The 17,979-nt window shown below is 42.2% G+C and overlaps 2 long non-coding RNA genes and 1 other non-coding gene across 3 annotated transcripts; 2 read left to right on the forward strand and 1 right to left on the reverse strand.

Annotated features, from left to right (window-relative positions):
• Positions 1-10,323: 10,323 nt before the first annotated feature.
• Positions 10,324-10,443, reverse strand: LOC136514585 (U5 spliceosomal RNA). The gene has a single exon (XR_010773740.1). It is a non-coding gene; the product is annotated as a U5 spliceosomal RNA (small nuclear RNA).
• A 4,720-nt stretch (positions 10,444-15,163) lies between these two features.
• Positions 15,164-15,634, forward strand: LOC136512008 (uncharacterized). The gene is made up of 3 exons (XR_010772945.1): positions 15,164-15,214; positions 15,301-15,514; positions 15,587-15,634. It is a non-coding gene; the product is annotated as an uncharacterized lncRNA (long non-coding RNA).
• Positions 15,635-15,743: 109 nt separating this feature from the next.
• Positions 15,744-16,202, forward strand: LOC136511763 (uncharacterized). The gene is made up of 3 exons (XR_010772829.1): positions 15,744-15,784; positions 15,864-16,037; positions 16,115-16,202. It is a non-coding gene; the product is annotated as an uncharacterized lncRNA (long non-coding RNA).
• The last annotated feature ends 1,777 nt before the right edge of the window (positions 16,203-17,979 follow it).

The raw sequence follows: 17,979 nt of genomic DNA on the forward strand, positions 1-17,979 counted from the left end.
ATAATCTTTCTTAATATTTTCTTCATAATATTTTATTATATTTTCAAATTTTTCATCTGTTTTACCTCTTATTTCTTGTAAGATTTGTTCCTTTATGTCTTTCTTCCATTGAATAGTTATTGACTCTAATTTTTTCTTTCATCTTAGTATTAATATATTCTTCATTCAATGAATCTACCTCTTTTTTTACCGCTTCTTTATATGTAGGCGGTCTGGACGGTCCATCTTCTCTTATATTTGGCCCTGCCCATATTAGTTGTATTTCATTGGCCTTCCTATATTTCTGGATATAGTCTTTGACTGCTGGCTCTAAGAAATAGTTTACTCCTAGAATATTTCTTGCATACGAAAAAGCTTGATCAATATCTAAATATTTTTTCCAAGACACTCATCTTTCTTTTTCTTTTTCTATCTGCTAAGCTATAACTTCTTCAAATGATATATAAATTCCTGGTGTTTTTTCCCTATATATAACATATATGGGTTTTTTCTCTATATTGCCATATGGTTCTTTTGGTTGTATTTTTTCATTAATCATATAAAAATATTCAGCTAGACTATTTAATATTGCTAGCATATAACATTTATCTTCTCTTTTATTGTTATATTGAAACCAGAAATTGTCTAGAATGTATTCTTGTATGTCATTTAGAATAATATGGTCTCGAGGCTTGAATTTATAAGTATTTGGTGAGAAAATTCTTAACTTATTATCAATTCCAAAACTGAAACATTCACCCCTAATATGGCTTGTTCCTTTCTTCATTCGTGCAAAATAGAAGATCGTGAAAATATATCAGGCAATGTATTATCTTTACCTTTTATATGCTCAAATATTACTTTATAACCATTTTCAGTAATAATATCTTCAAATAGAGCCTATCGCCTAGTTGAACTTTTCTTACTATTGACTTTATTATAGTATCTGTATATAGCTTCATAGTCTGTTCTAACTGTGAACTTTTTAAATCCTAGATATAATCTAAAAGCATTTATTGCATTAATAACAGCTAAAATTTCCCTATCCGTATTGTTTATTGCTTTTAGCTTGTATTTTTCTGAAGCATACCTACATATTTTTTCTTCTAACTTTGGAGAGTACTTGTGTGATTTTTGCTTTAATATCGCACCCCATCCTAACTCGGATGCATATGTCTCTATAATGAAATAATTATCATCTAAAGGTAACTCTAAGGGTTTTTAATTCTTGACCTTTTCTTTAATAGTTCTTACTAACTTTATATCTTCAGAATTAAAATATTTTTACCTATTTTTTTCTTAATTTTGCATACAATGGACCAGCTAGCATAGCTAAATTTTCAATATAATTTCTAGCATAATTTATTATTCCTAAGAATTGCTACAAGGATTTCTTATGATTCATGACATCTGAAAATTGTAAGATTTTCTTTGCAATATGATCGTGTAAATAAATTTTTCCCACTCCAAGTTCATGACCTAAAAAAATTTATCTTTTCCTTGTATATCTCTATTTTCCTTTTAGACAATATTAACCCATGCTGTTCTATCTTTCTAAAGAAAGTTTCCAAATGAGCTATATGCTAAGGGCATTTTTGCATTTTTATAGGATTTTGAGAAAACTAATAAGTCATCAATATAAACTAATATGAATTCTTGATTTTCATTAAAAATATTTTGCATTTTTCTTTAAAATAAAGCAGGGGTATTTTTAATCCTAAGGGCATTACTAGCCATTCAAAATGACCTTTGAGGACATGTGAAAGCAGCCCATTATATTGATTCTTCTGCCATTTTTACTTGCCAAAACCTAGCTTTTAAATCAAATTTTGAGAAATATTTACTTCCTTGTATTCTATTTATCTATTTTTGCTTATTTGAGATATTATAAGCATCATCTGTAGTATTATCATTTAGTCTTTTATAATTAATAACTATTCTTGACTTTCCTCTAGCTATTTCAGCATGATTTCTAACTATAAATGAAGCTGATCTATGAGGATTTCGGCTTTCTCTTATAGCTTCTAATTTTAGTAATTTTTCGATATGCATCTTAAATTCTTCTATATCTTTAGGTGTTGCTTCTATAGGGCTTGTCTTGATTATATAGCCAGGATTTATTATGTTAATCTTACATACTATACCATTTTTATCCCAATGCTTCATTGATATTTCTCCGATTATCTGAATATCTTCCAATCTTCTTACAATTTTATCTATATCCTTTTTAGATTTTATATCTCTATACCAATTTGGTGCTAATGATTGTAGACTGATACATTATATATATGAGTATGATATATGAAATTCTTCTATATTTCCACCTAGCTCTTCATCTATATAATTATTAGGGACATTTTCATCATATCCTTGGAGTTCTAAATTGGTTTTTTTGGATTAGAATTTATAATCTTTCATACTTCTGTTATATATGAAATGTTGTCTCGATAAGGAATAAATGTTATTTCTTGCTCAAGTATGATTGTTGTTTGTAAAGAGAATTGTAAAAATCTTAATCCTAATATCATATCATCATGTATCATAGATAGATCTCTTATTGTAATTGCATCCATTATATATTTTGTGTTATTTATTTGTACTTCAACATCATAAGCTAGTTGATTATGAATCTTTTTTATCCCAGACATATCAGTAGATATTTCTGCTTTATCTTGATCTATTGTATGAACTATTTCTGGACATTTTGCAAAATATTTATCATGTATAATATTTTTTGTACAACCGGTGTCTACTAACGCTAATATTTTATAAGAGATGTTAGGTGTTAATTTTACTTTTACAGGTACTCTTATTCCTATAATTTCTTTAAATAGTAATCTTACTATATATTTGTTACCAAAGTTTATTATGGCTTCTTTTAATTGTATCGCTTTATCATTTTTTTTATTTAACATTGCTTGATCCTTTAACTCGGTAAGGCCTCTATGATTTTCTTCTATCTTATTAGCTTCGTTGAGTTCTATTTTACTCTTTAGCTCTTCTAATTCTGCTTCTAAGCTATTTATTCTATTCTCTAAATTTCTGACTCTGCTTGCTAATAGTTTATCTTCTGATTCTAGTTCTACTTTTGTTTCTATTGAACTATTAATATTTTCAGATATTATATCTAACCCTTCCATTGCATTATCTAGGTTGCATAACTCTTCATTATCTAAAGAGTCTATAAAATCTTGATAACTCTGAGCTTATTCTTATGCAACTCTTTATTTTCTAAGGAGTTTATGAGAGTTACTGAGTTATTACTGCATATCTCAATTGTATCTCTATCCTCTTCTTCGTAGCTTTCTAGTAAAAACTTATTATTAATTTCTCATTGTCCTTCTTCGCTTATATCATTATCTTCTATATCTTTTATCTTATCTTTGCTATATTCTAATTCTTTTTGGGCTTCCCTTACCCTATTTTCTATTTGTTTTGACACAAATTCATTTTTTATTGGAATGCTAAATTTCTTATTATTTAACTCTCTATCTTTCTTGATGTTATTAAGTCTATATAACTCTCGTCTAAAGTAATATATATATATATATATATATATATATATATATATATATATATATATATATATATATATATATATATATATATATATATATATATATATATATATATATATATATATATATATATGGAGAGTATATTCAGTAGCCAGCTACAAAATAAGTTATTCTATAGCCACCTCCATTTACGATAATTTTATATACTAATTTATGATAATATCAATACATATTTACCATAGTTGGGTTACTATAATACATGAAGATATTTACCATAACGTTATAGTAAACCACTTAGTAATGAGTTACTATAATCTCGTAAATTAACATAGTAATTATCGTAACTCAAAGTGACTATAGAATAAGTTATTTTGTAGCCAGCAACCGAGTAGTAGTTCTCTCTCTCTCTCTCTCTCTCTCTCTATATATATATATATATATATATATATATATATATATATATATAGGGAGAGGCTATTCAGTAGCCAACTACAAAATAAGTTATTCTGTAGCCACCTCCATTTACTATAATTTTATATACTAATTTACGATAATGTCAATACATATTTACGATAGTTGCGTTACTATAACACATGGGAATATTTACCATAACGTTATATTAAACCACTTAGTAAGAAGTTACTATAATCTTGTAAATTAACATAGTAATTATCGTAATTCAAAGTGGCTACAGAATAAGTTATTATATATATATATATATATATATATATATTTATATATATATAACTAAGTGGTTTACTATAACGTTATGGTATTATATATATATGTGTGTGTCCCCTGCAGTTGACATGGTAGGGTTTGCTGACGGACTGCCGAGACAAAGGTTCTTCGAGAACTTACTCCTGCTGTCTCAAAAATGAATACAACTTTGATAACCGTGTGAACGGGAGAGTGAGGAGAACAAAAGGAAGAAGAGGTCCTCCTACGGAGTTCGCACGCTTGAGCAATGCGGGAGACTTCTAAATAAAATCATCTTAAAATTAATTAAATGTATAGGAAAAGATATGCTGATATTTATGATAAAATCATTAGATTTGTAATGGAATGTAATTTCGTATCGTAGTACATATGTGTTTGGAGCTGACGGGTTCACCGGATAATGAAAAGGACTGCATGCTGGGACCGGACGGGTACCTTAGTTTTTATTACTACTACAGGATTTTCTACAATACGAAATTACGAAATGTATCGGATAATGAACGTCCACGCCCTTTTGATTATGACATGACAGGGCCAGAGCTGGAGAGACACGACAGGACAGCGTGCAGTCCTTTTGGTCAATGGGGCCGTCCTGGTCAGAAACGAATCCTACCGCCGCATGCTACGCAAATTCTGCATCTAGCTTCGCTGATGGCGATCCTACACGCTGTTCGTCTGAACTTTATGATATAATATTTTTCTCGTGAACATCAACCGATTTATCAGCCGTAGAAACCATAAATCGAACGGGCTCGGGATCAGTCGACTGCCCGACTCTCATTAACACCAAAATTATCCTACTAGTCACAACAAGCTCAATCAAATCACAGGAGCATGCTCTGTAAGTTAGCCTTTTCTTTCAATAAAATACAGTAGGGGCAAGCCCCTCCTGTTTTCATAAAAAAAAATTCACAAGGAGCATGCATGCATCTGGAAAACCCAAGCGAAGCGTAACCCAAGGCCGGCCTCCCCGGTTTTGCCCTGCCGACTCGCTCGCGGCTGCGTCGTCACTTGGTGCGTGGAATGCCCGTGTGACGTGAGCTCTTCCTCCCCCGCGCAGATCGGCTCTGCCCTGGGCGCGGCATCAGAACATCCGGCTGAAACGGCCCGCAAGGACAGGGCAGGGCTGCACGGTGCACCACGGCCCCGTGAAGCCGTCCGTCCGTACGTCAGCGAATGCCGCGGTCGTTTTGCTTTTACTCGGCAGCGCCTTGCTCCGGTGAAAATTTCCTGGGGTTAGGCAGGTATTGACGACTTCCATTCCACGTCGCGGCGTCCCCGCCATCGCGTTTCCCTTTCCCCACAAGGAAAACACTGGCGTGGCGTGGACAAGCAGCTGGGCGACAAAAAGGAAAATGATTTGACAAATTCGACTTAGAGCGAGATGCACCGCGAGTTTTGGCACAAGGAAAGTGATATACGTATTTTCCGGCAACCGGCGAAAAGTAGGTGATTCCTAAATGGTAGGCGCTTCACTTGGTCTAACGAGAGGGACCAGCCCACCCTCAAGCGTCTTGATCGTTTGCCTGCTAATGCCGACCGGCTTCAGGCCTACCCAAATCATGTTCTCAAGGCGCTCTCGACAGATTGTTCTGATCATTGCCCGCTGCTGCTGCTAGCGGATGCAGTCCCGTGGGCAAAGAAACGGTTCCGTTTTGAACCGCACTGGTTAAACATACCAGGCTTTATGGAGGTGGTCGGTTCGACTTGGGCAGCAACGTTGCTGCATGCTGGTCCATTCCGGATCCTTGACTACAAGCTCAGGAATGTCGTGAGGGCTTTGAGAAGTTGGAGCGACAAGAAGGTGGGCACTGGGCAGCGTGCGGCTCCAGCTCGCCCTGGCCAGGGAACTAATCTTGCGTCTGGAGGTGGCCCAGGAAGCGAGGGCGCTCTCGGCGCCTGAGGCCCAACTCAGAAAGTCGCTAAAGGTCAGGGTTCTTGGGCTTGCGCCTTTGGCACGCTCTATGGCCAGACAGCGTTCCAGAATGCTATTCCTGGCTGAAGGTGGTGTGAATACCAAATTCTTCCACCTGATGGCGTGTCACAGAAAACGCAGCAACCACGTCCATTCTCTCCGGGTGCTTAACTCCGAAGTTGTCAGAGATGAAGATATGGCAGAGGCGCTGTTCCAGCACTATGGATAGGTTCTAGGCCAGAACTTTGCCCGCTCGAGAAGGTTTGACCTCGGTGCCATCGGCTTGCCCTCGGTTGAACTATCGGCACTGGAGGTTCCCTTCAGTGAGGAAGAGGTCTGGTTGGCGATTTCTGACATCCCAAACGACAAGGCGCTGGGACCGGACGGGTTCACCGGTCGTTTCTACAAGACGGCGTGGCCTATCATCAAGGTGGATGTCATGAACGCCTTCAATCACTACCGGAGACTGTGTAGTTACCGAGTGCCCAGAAAATTACCGAGTGTCAAAAGTCGGGACACTCGGAAAACATTTATTACCGAGTGCCAACACTCGGAAAACATAAACACCCGGTAGTAGACCTCTTTACCGAGTCCGAACACTCGGTAACCTCAAACACTCAGTAGAACTACAATTTTACCGAAGGGGCGCACTCGGTAAAAAGAGACACTCGGTATTGAGCTGCCACGTCTCCTAGTATACCAACCGTGCGCCAAACGGCGTCACGGCATGACATGTTTGCCGAGTGTAGAAGTATTTGCACTCGGTAATAATAAAGTTTTACCGAGTGTAAGTTCACAACACTCGGTAAACACTATCTTTTACCGAGTGTACTGGCGCAACACTCGGTAAAATTCAACCAAATTTCTTGTTTTTCCCTTCATTCTTTTTCCTCTATCCACATATGATATTTAGTACTCCATTCCAAAATATGGTGTTTATTTCGATTTATTTACTATATTTCACAAAATTTTCATTCTTTATGATAATTAGATACATATCGTGTAAATTTAATTGTAATAATTAAAATCGAACTCGATAAATCACGAGATTGGAAGAATTAACATTGAAGCATACATCTATATTATAGAAAAATTTTCATAACGTTTCGGAAGTATTTTTACATTCGTCGCTGCCGAACCGGTACATCTCCCAAAGAGACACTAAACATTCACAATGACGAATAGGATTTCTATTAAGAGTGAAATTCAACATTATGATTTGAACTTGGAATTTTTTAGATAGTAAATAGATGACATGAAATAGTTCATGTGAAAGTTTGGTGAATTTTAGGATTAAATTGGCATTTTTTCATTTTTGTTTTGCATGAAATAATGGAGACTTTTACCGAGTGTGACCTCAAACACTCGGTAAAGATTAGCCACGGCCCACCTGTCTCTTTACCGAGTGCCGTAGATCTAGGCACTCGATAAACATGTACCAGGCCCACATGTTATTGGGCTGCGGTGCTTCTGTTTACCGAGTGCCGTAGATCTGGGCACTCGGTAAACATGTACCAGGCCCACATGTAATTGGGCTGCGGTGCTTGAGTTTACCGAGTGCCGTATATCTAGGCACTCGGTAAACAGAGGCATTCACTTAGTCGTTTCTCCCTCAAATCGTGCAGACGACACACACACCGCACGCCCGCGCATCCCCGCCGCACCGCCGCCGTCCCCCGCGCCGGCGCCTCCCCGCCGTCCCCCGCACTTGCGCCCGCGCCTCCCCGCGCCCGCGCGCTCCACGCCGACGCCGGCGCCTCCCCGCCGTCGCTGGCGCCTCCCCACCGCCGCGGCCGCCTCCTCCCCTCCACGCCGTCGCAGAACCGGCGCGCGCGGTGGAAGACGAAGCAGCTGGAGAAGGGGAAAGGAAGGGCTGAAGCTCCAGCTCGACGCTGGCCGTCCTGGACGCGAGCGCGCTGGACACCTGGGCGATCCACGGCGTCGTCTGACTCCGACGAGCTCCCGGCCTCCCGCTCGACACCGAGCACGCGGACGCGCAGCCCCCGGCTCCAACTCCATCCAATCGTCCACCCTTTTCTGAGGTATTCTGAGGCTCTTCATCTTCATCATCCTCGCTAGAACACTAGAACAGAGGCACGGCAGACACGTGTGTTGTGCTTTGTGGTTTACTTGGGTAGTAGATGCAAAGTATCAATGTAAGAAAATAGTAATCTGAGATTTGTAGCTTTCGTAAGAGAAGTTTCTGTAGATTCTATCCAAAAAAAATGCTACTGCATAGTTGTCTAAGATTGAATTTGAACAGGCTTTCTGAGAAGTATTTATTTTGCTGGTGCTCCAAATTAGAGAGAGAGATCATGCATAGTTGCCGCGGATCATGCATGTTTGCAAGAGGAGAGAGAAAGCAGCAAATTAGAGAGAGAGAGAGAGAGATGAAGTTAATAAGGAAATAAACAAAGTGAGTTCTGAGATTGAACTGGCCCTTGCAATAGTTTGAATCATTCGCTAAAAGTCTAAAAGACCAAATCAAACAATGAAACACAAAACAACTGAATAAAACATTGAAAGACGCAAAAAACTTCAGGGAAAATAATGACAAATTGCAACAACTGGAAAACTGAAGAAACATTGACAATGATGGTGTCACCTTTGCCTCATGTCCTTATCAGTTCATGGTGCCCTCTATCATCGATGATTGGCAGCGTGGCACGACGTTGATCGCATGCAAACTGGTATCACTGGAAGACTGTAGAAACCATTTGAAGCATATATCTCAACTTGTAACCTTGGTGGCCTAGGTTTGACCTGTAATTAACAGAGGAGACAATTAACACATAAGAATAGACTAATAGTTGATCTACAAATTACATACATCATAGAGGTACCTCTAGTTATTTCTCATGGTATATAATAAATTGATTTCACATCAAACAACCTGCATGCCACATTGATCAAGCAACCTACGCTTCACTGTTTTAAGCTCTGACTACACGAAAACAAAGTTCAGTATTTATGATATGCAACCCCAATATGAAGGTTAAGGAAACAAATAAAGCCACCTGTCTAAATCTGAGAAGTATCCTGTGAACAAAAATACAAGCCACCTGTTCTTATTTTCTCTTCGATCAGCATTGCCCGTTGCCCCATTGCAGGGTGCAGCAGCCATGGGTGGGGCCCCTAAAGCAGTCCTCTCTCTCTCTCTACCACTTTAGCATATCCTGCATTATTCATCTCTCTCTGCAGTGCCTGGGCTAGCCGGCCGCTGCCATCTTTTATCAGAGTGGGGAGAGTGGAGAATGTGGAGGCATGCATGGCACAGGACCGGCCTGCTGCAGCTGGTTAGTAGTAGTATGTTTGTGTGTGTCGATGATCCCCGGCCGGGCACGGCCAGCTTTGTCGGTGCACCACTCATGAAATTCAGCTGATCTGACAGACCATGACCTCCTTGCCTTTTGTTTAGGTTCCTATTCTCGTTGAGGACCTGTTAGTTACAACCAGGAAGTTCAACAGGAACAAAAGATTCCAGAGGAATGTGGTGGACTGGTGGTTATCGGCCCATGATGAATCAACCTCAACTATGAGATAATGACAGTGTGATTCTGAACTTGGAATATATGCTATGACCGAACTTTGACCCAGCATTTTTCTCTGGAGCCTCTCACTGCTGGATTCCCCATTGGGATATGCTAGAGAGATGCTGGCTTGCTTGCATTCGGGGTTGAAAATTCTGGTATGGTACCATTGTTGTGTAGTTGGGGTTTGGCAGGTTTGATCTAGGGACAGCGTAAGTGCATAGAGTGTGAAATGATGTGGTCAATTCTGAAATAACTGCATGAAGTGGGGGAGTCTGTTGAGAGGACTTTTGAGGCGTTGAGCTTTAGGAAAGGGAGGAGACCACAAAACTAGTTTTATAAACCAGAAAAACAACTGAAATATGGTTTGGTTCACATGATCACTTCCTTCTTGCCAAATGCACATTGTTCAGCGTAGGGTATAATCATATATTAAAATCAAGAAAAAATAACTCACAGAAACTTCCATGAATTGCACAATAGGAGATATACTCTTATTTTTTCTTTCAGAAATATGTAAATTCTGTTTGAGCTTCAGATCATAAATGTTGTATTAATGAATTAGCTACAATCTAAAAATAGATTAGATGTACCCCACAAAACTAGTATTGAATTGTTGGGCTCCTCAAGAACAACCCAACTTTGCATTGAATTGTTGGGCTCCTCCTCACAGAGAGGAAGAACCCTCCAAAAATAGGCGTATGCTGCTTGGTGCAGCGGGCACACGCTATTCTTTAGTAAAAGGCGAAAGAATAGTTCGCTCTGTGCCCACTGGGCACGGCCAGCTTTGCTGATCTGAATTTCATGAGTGAAGGCAAGGAGGGCACGGCCAGCTTGTCATCGGTGATTTGTTTGTGGTAGTGTCATGCCATGTGACCTATAGTGCTGCGATAGAACCTAGCGCCCCTTTGTGTGCTAGCCACATGGTTGTGCTGCTAGGCGCGCGCTGGTGCTCGGGTATATGGTTGAGACACGCTACAAAACCTGCTGATGCTCTACCTCAATCTTCGATAAATCTTGCTAGTGATGGTTGTGGCTACAAAAAAATTGGTTCCATGTATTCCTCCATCTACAAGTGACATAGCGGCCTTTCAACCTTAGGTAAAATCTCATCATCCAATCTAGCAAACATCTTCTATGTGAATCGACCAAGAACATGAATGTCTCTTTATCATCTCATATGGTTTTTCTCTAGCACTACTACTCTATTGCTCTAAACTGCAATATCGTCTATATGTTAGGATGGATGACCGTCAGTGGATGTACACGGGCTATCAGAAGAGGGGTCAATACACAAATGAATGGATTGAGAAGGCCAATGATTTCATGACGAAGGCATTTGCAAACGGACGGCGACATGCCTGGTGTCCCTGTAGGAAGTGTAAGAACAAGGCAATGAAAACATATGAGGAGATGAGTAAAGATCTTGTCAACAATGGATTTGTAGAGAACTATACCCGGTGGACCATGCATGGTGAACGCCATCGTGCGAGAGAAGAGGTCATGAGACAACGGATCGAGGAGTTTGATTCTGAAGCCGGGGTGGCAGAAATGTTAAATGACCATGACATGGCTTTCGATGAAGGAAGTGCAGAGCAGGAGCCAGAGCAAACTGCAAAGGCGTTTTACGCCATGTTGGATGCGGCACAACAACCCCTTCACGGGCGCACCAATGTTTCTAAACTGGATGCCATTGCACGTCTAATGGTTGTGAAGTCCCAGTTTAGCTGGAGTAGAGAATCCTTCGATCAACTGTTGACAGTAGTTGGCACCCTACTTCTGGATGATCACGTTCTGCCAAAGAACACATATGAGTCAAATAAAATCCTTCGTGCACTCAAGATGTCGTACGAGCAGATACATGCTTGTCCGAACGGATGCATCTTATTCAGGGGAGAACATGCTGACGATAAGTACTGTCCGAAGTGTAAGGCATCTAGGTACATTGAGTTAGAATCTGGTGATGGTCGGAAGACGCAAACAAAAGTCGGCGCAAAGATCCTGAGGTACCTTCCTTTCATACCGAGGATCCAACGGCTTTTCATGAGCGAGGAATCCGCAAAACAGATGACGTGGCACAAAACTGGACGCCGATACACTGACAAGATGATACATCCGTCCGATGGTGAATCATGGAAAAGCTTTGATCAGAAGCATACCGACAAAGCTGATGAGGCTCGTAATGTACGCATTGCACTGGCAACTGATGGGTTCAATCCTTATGGAATGGGTTCTTCACCATACACATGTTGGCCCGTATTCGTCATCCCTCTCAACCTCCCACCTGGCGTCGCCTTTCAACGGCAAAATATTTTCTTGTCACTTATAATTCCAGGACACCCGGGGGCTAATATGAGTGTGTACATGGAGCCTTTGATAGACGATTTGGTCCGTGCATGGGACGAAGGGGTAGTGACATACGACCGATTCACAAAGACAAACTTTAGAATGCATATTTGGTACCATTATTCCATGCATGACTTCCTGGCTTATGGGTTATTTTGTGGCTGGTGTGTTCACACGAAGATGCCATGCCCGATATGCAAGTCAGCTGTGGAGTTCTTTCGGTTGGAGAAGGGGGGCAAGTTTTCTTCGTTTGACAAACATCGACAATTCCTCCCTCTTGACCACCCATTCAGGAGAGACAAGAAGAACTTTCGAAAAGGTGTCATAGTGGAAGACTCTGCACCGGAAATGATGACAGGTGCCCAGGTTCTTGAGATGTTAGATGGTCTTGTGGTCGACAATGAAAAGGGGGGCTTCGTGGGATATGGAAAAGAGCATGCCTAGACACACAAGTCGTGCTTGTGGAAGCTTCCTTACTTTAAGGACCTCCTTCTTCCACATAACATTGATGTAATGCACACTGAAAAGAATTTCGCCGAGGCGGTCCTTCACACAATCATGGACTGGGAAAAGTCAAAGGACAATGTTAAGGCTAGATTGGATCAAGCAACGCTGTGCGATAGACCAAAGCTAAACATGTTGCCTCCCTTACGCGGGAAGTCATGGAAGAAGCCTAAGGCCGACTTCGTCCTAACGAGGGCCCAAAAGAAAGAAGTTCTTCAATGGTTCCAATCGTTGATGTTCCCTGACGGGTATGCAGCGAATTGGAGGAGGAGTGTGAACTTAAGTACCATGCGAATCACAGGGCTGAAGAGTCATGATTACCACATATGGATTGAGCGCCTTCTTCCGGTGATGGTTCGTGGCTATTTCCCTGATCACATCTGGCGAGTGATGGCAGAGTTGAGCATGTTCTTCCGCAAGCTATGTGCTAAGGAGATATCTCGGACCGAGATTGAAGAAATGGAAAGAATGGCCCCGGTGTTGCTCTGCAAGTTGGAGAAGATCTTTCCCCCCGGCTTCTTCAATCCGATGCAACATTTGCTCTTGCACCTACCATATGAGGCAAAAATAGGGGGCCCTGTGCATGCCCGTTGGTGCTATCCAATTGAGCGATGCCTAAAGGTTCTTAGAACAAAATGCAAAAATAAATGCAAAATTGAAGCTTCCTGTGCAGAGGCATCCATTGTGGAGGAGGTGTCATACTTCACAACAAGATACTATGCCGACAACCTTCCTAACGTGCATAATCCACCCCCTCGTTACAATGCTGCCGACAATCAGTCGACCCTCAGCCTTTTCCGAGGGCAACTCGGAAGTGCAAGTGAACCTACCTTGAAGATGTTGAGCCTAGAAGAGTGGCGCTCTATCCAGCTGTATGTGTTGCGGAACCTTGAAGAGGTTGGCCCGTACATTGCGTAAGTTTTACACAAACTTGTTTCTTTTCTTGTCAGTATTTCGCATGCACCCATCCAACCCTCTTGTTAACGGCCGTTACAACAAATTTGTTCTCCTCTACCATCGTCCATCACGGAGGGAACCCACCGAAGCGGAAGTTGAAACCCTTCTAAGACATGGCGCGGGAGAACGAAATCCCACTTTTATTTGTTGGTTCAAGGAGGAGGTAGTGTTCAATTTCATTTGTTGTTTGTACTTAACTCTCAACTTGACAAATATATAACGAATCATCCTACTTGAACTAGCAGGCCAAAACTGACGTGTCTATGAGTGCCGAGTTGAGGCAAGTTGCCAATGGATTTGAATTTAGGGTCAAGTCATTCTCTGTGTACGATGTCAATGGATATCGCTTTCACACAACTCGGCATGAGCAGCGTCGGCCGAATCGAAGAACCACAAATACCGGTGTTTTCACGCTAGGCACAGATGGGTTGGACTACTATGGAATAATTGAAGAAATATACAAACTCAAGTTTCCTGGTTGTGTACCTCTTCATCCTGTCATATTCAAATGCCATTGGTTTGATCCCAAAGAAGTGATAAAGACCCCTGAGCTTGGGTTAGTCGAAGTTCTAAAGTCATCCGTCTTGTTAGGAGACGACGTGTACATTGTGGCCCAACAGGCCACGCAAGTTTATTATCTCTCATACCCGTGCCAAACCAAAGACCGTCTTAAGGCGTATGATGTTGTGTACAAGGTATCGCCGCATGGTAAAGTACCCGTCCCAAACGATGATGATTATAACATCGATGCAAACACATATGACGGAGAGTTCTTTCAAGAAGAAGGATTAGAAGGGAGTTTTGAGATTGTCTTAGATGTAGATCTCGCAATGGAAGTAGACAATGATACGATCATTGTTGACGGGGATGATGGAGAGGAGGTTCACAACGCGAAGGACTTGTTATTACTTGAGCAACACCATTCAGGCAGTGTCGCTAGTGATGAGACTTTGAGAGACGATCATAATTACGTCGACAATAGCGATGATGAGATTTTTGGCCCACCTATCGATGATCTTGATGATTATTTCTAGTACATGTAAGATCTGTAGTACTTATGGCAATTTTATACATGTATGATACATTTACTTATTTTGCATCTCTTTTATACATGTATGATATATTTACTTATTTTGCATCTCTTTTATACATGTATGATACATTTACTTATTTTGCATCTCTTTTATACATGTATGATACATTTACTTTTGTATATGCGTACTGATAGTTTATTCCTTTTGTTGCAGGTGATTGATGGTGGGCGGTGGAATCAGGAAGCTTAGGTCGGTTATGACCTTACTGGCTGGTGGCGAGGGGTCCAGCCAGGGTGGAGGAGGAGGGCGTGCATAGACTGAGGGTGGAGGGCATGCCCAGGGAGGAGGAGGAGGACGACGACGAGGGCGTGCCTAGGGAGGTGGAGCCTAGGATGGAGGAGGAGCCCAGGGTGGAGGAGGAGGACGGCGACGACGAGGGCGTCGAGAGCCGACACCTCCTCCACAGGACGACGACCACGAGTTCGTAGCGGCCACGGAGGAGGATGAGGAGGAGGAGGAGACCAGGGAGGAGATAGCGGAGGCGGTGGAGGAGGCACGGAGGGAGGATGCTTCCGAGCGGGTTGAGCGCGAGGAGGATGCCGACTTGGTGGCAGAGGAAAATGGGGTGCCTACGGTTTGGATGCGAGGGTCGTCGCGCCTCCTAGACTTACCCATACAGAGACGGCCAGTGATTCGACCATCCGGAACTAAGTAAGTAATTTTTGCATGTTAACACTAATTCACAGGTTTTTAAGTTATAACAGAAACTAATATTCAATCTCAATAACTTTGTGCAGGGATTGGGAAATGGTGATCCCAGGGAGTCACTCTCGCCGAGTAAACGGGATCCTGGGTCTTCTGTGCAGGGCAAACTACCCCGGGATGGTGAGGATCGATGGTGTTGTGCAGCCCGCCATGAAGTGGTCCCACTGGCACGCCGCCAGCGATCAGACTGATCGAGCTGGCAGGTGTTATAACAGCAAGGCCGACCGGGTGATGAAAGAGCTGTGGGTACGTGTTCATCGCACTATGCTGATAATAACATCACATTAATTGTATATTACTGACTGTATTTGCTTGTAGGATTACTACACCTTGGCGGAGGGAGTACGTAGGGAGGACGCGGATGACGTGGTGAACAGAGTCTGTGTTCACCAAGTGCAGGACCTCTTCTACGAGACAAAGCTCCTGTGCAGAAGAATTTACCATGCCCGTAGAGGAAACAGAGTCACCAGAGCATAGGCAGTGCACCTGCCCCTAACTAAGGAGCAATACTTGACGGTAAACATGAGATTACATCGTCTGTGATTAATTGCACTGAAATTGATTTATGATTTGTCATGTGCTCGTGTACGTGCAGGTGCCTCCTGCTTGGTGTGCGGGGATGGACAACTGCTGGGAGGCCATTGTGGACACGTGGTTGAGTGAGGAGTACGAGCAATATCACGCCGTACGCTCACGTTGCCGTGCGATGATGCAGGGTTCCTCGCACAAACAAGGGCCCACTACCCTCAAGGAATATGCAGCCAGATATGTACGCGGATTTCATTTCGTTGTTGCTACACTAACTTCTGAATGCATAATATCTTATTGTTGTGCTTCTTCCTGCAGACGCGGTTCCACCCCGGCCAGGAGTGCGCCTCGTTCAAGGCATATGCCTTGGCACACAAGGGCAAGGCAAAGGACCCCGACCTCATCTACAACCCGGAGGACCCGCCCGAGGCATACAGTAACCTAAGCGTGCACAGTCGCCTCAGCGAGTACACGGCGATGGCGAGAGAGATCCATGGGCCAGAATTTGATCCGAGCACCGCTGACCTCGAGGGTGACATCGTCATGAGGTTGGGACCAGGTAAGCCACACGGGAGGTACTATATGGGCAACAGCACCATAGACACGGCCAACACTCAGACACTCGCCCAGATTAGAGCCCGGAGCACGAGTTCGAGCCCGGCCATACACCCACGCTCACAGCCCCAGGTGGTAGCACTCCAGGTTAGTTCTGTTGCATTCGTTGTCCATTCATTTTCTACCCGTTCTTTATTTGCATTCTAACTATGTGATAAATAATTGTAGGCCCAGATTGAAGCCCTGCAGGAGTCACAGCAGGCCTCACAGAGCCAGTTTCAGGCCCTCCAGCTATCGCACCAGGCCGAGTTGGCACAGGAGAGGGCGCGAGTGTAGGCCCAGCTTGAGGCCTTCCAGCAGTCACAGAAGGCCTGGTACGAGTACATGGCCAGCTTTTCTCAGAGCATGGGCCAGCCTCCACCGCCTCCGCCGCCGCCGATGATACCATTGGTGCCTCCACCTCCGCGCGACGGCACTCCTGTGAGTCACTCTTCATCTTGAAAGGCTTTTTCAGTTCAGATTGTGCTACAGTCAACACTATCATGTTAGAACCTAGAAGAGAGTAGGATACATACATGTATAAGTTAGATTATTAGTAATATTGTTCAGACCTTGAAAGGCATCATGTTAGGTTCTACATGAGTACATAGGTGTTTGCCCAATTCATGTTCAGTCTACTCGACCATGTGTGACGATATCTTGCACATAGAGGAGACCTAAATAGCAACTAACTTGATATGTGTTATCTATTATATGCCTATATATTGATGTCACTGTTAACTGGTCTTTCAAAGGAATATTTGAATTTGGCATACTACCTTATGATTAATTGACAAATATGTTTATTTTCTTTTGCTCCCTCATTCCAGGGACCTTCTACAGCTGGATCGAACAACGATCAAGACTTGGACTTGTCTCCGTTTCTCGGTAGGGCTCCGACCATGTGACAGGACCATGTTTCACTTGTTTGTATGTTGAACTTAGAAGTGGGTTGAACTTTGTGGAATTTGGACATGTTGATGGTGTTTGTGGACTTTGCATTGTGCTTGTGACATTTGTTGTAGCTATATGTTGGTTATAATGAGTGGATGTGACATTTGTGGACATATATGTGATATATATTGTCTATCTGTTGGTAACTGTGATATTCTGTTATAATTGTTGTTAATTGTGGCTGGATATGCACTGAAACAAACAAAAAAAATACTGTGGACAAGTTTTACCAAGTGTTACACTCGGTAATGGTCATGTTTACCGAGTGTTACACTCGGTAAAACAGAGAACAGAACCAAATTGGTTCTGATTCTGTTAATTTTGCCGAGTGGTGCCATTTTTTACCGAGTGCCACGACCCCACTCGGATATATGTGCCATTTTTTACCGAGTGGAACACTCGGTTAACGAGTTACATGTTTACCGAGTGTTACTAGTACACTCGGTAAACTATATTAGGGAAAAATATTTGCGGAATTGTTTTAATCATGAAAATGGTTATAGGTTTACCGAGTGCTATGTCTAACACTCGGTAAATGACGCCGTTAACGGCGAGCTTGGGGACTGACGACCATCACGTCGTAGTTGTTTACCGAGTGCCGGCGTAGCACTCGGTAAGATTTATTCTCCGAGTGC

This window comes from Miscanthus floridulus, chromosome 16 (assembly GCF_019320115.1).
Source record: "Miscanthus floridulus cultivar M001 chromosome 16, ASM1932011v1, whole genome shotgun sequence".
In the NCBI taxonomy this organism is placed as follows: domain Eukaryota; kingdom Viridiplantae; phylum Streptophyta; class Magnoliopsida; order Poales; family Poaceae; genus Miscanthus; species Miscanthus floridulus.